The following is a 921-nucleotide window of genomic DNA, read 5'->3' as shown; positions in this document are numbered from 1 at the left end:
GCCTGTGCTCCGCAACAAGAGAGGCTGCGATAGTGAGAGGCCCGCACACCGCGATGAAGAGTGACCCCCGCTTGCCACAACTAGAGAAAGCCCTTGCATAGAAATGAAGACCCAACACGCAAAAATACATAAATAAATTAATAAACTCCTACCCCCAACATCTAAAAAAAAAACAAAAAAAAGCAGCAAGGAAAAAGCAACAAATAAACATATCAATAATTACCTTAAATGTAAATGGATTAAATGCTCCAGCCAAAGACATAGACTAGCTGAATGGATACAAAAACGAGACCCATATATATGCTGTCTACAACAGACCTACTTCAGACCTAGGGACACATACAGACTGAAAGTGAGGGGATGGAAAAAGATAGTCCATGCAAATGGAAATCAAAAGAAAGCTGGAATAGGAATTCTCATCAAAAACAACAGAATACACTTTCTTCTCAAAAGCTCATGGAACATTCTCCAGGATAGTTCATATCTTGGGTCACAAATCAAGCTTTGGTAAATTTAAGAAAATTGAAATCGTATCAAGTATCTTTTCCAACCATAACACTATGACACTAGATATCAATTACAGGAAAAAAAATCTGTAAAAAATACAAACACATGGAGGCTAAACAATACACTACTTAGAAGGAAACAATAGCAAAGAACAATAAAACTAAAAGCTCATTCTTTGAGAAGATAAACAAAATTGATTGACCATTAGCCAGACTCATCAAGAAAAAAAGGGAGAAGACTCAAATTAATAGAATTAGAAATGAAAAAGGAGAAATTACAACTGACACTGCAGAAATACAAAGGATCATGAGAGATTAATACAAGCAACTATTTGCCAATAAAATGGACAACCTGGAAGAAATGGAAAAATTCTTAGAAAAGCACAACCTGCCGAGACTGAACCAGGAAGAAATA

This window comes from Physeter macrocephalus, chromosome 14, assembly GCF_002837175.3.
Source record: "Physeter macrocephalus isolate SW-GA chromosome 14, ASM283717v5, whole genome shotgun sequence".
Lineage (NCBI taxonomy): Eukaryota > Metazoa > Chordata > Mammalia > Artiodactyla > Physeteridae > Physeter > Physeter macrocephalus.
Note: the sequence above shows the minus strand (reverse complement) of the source record.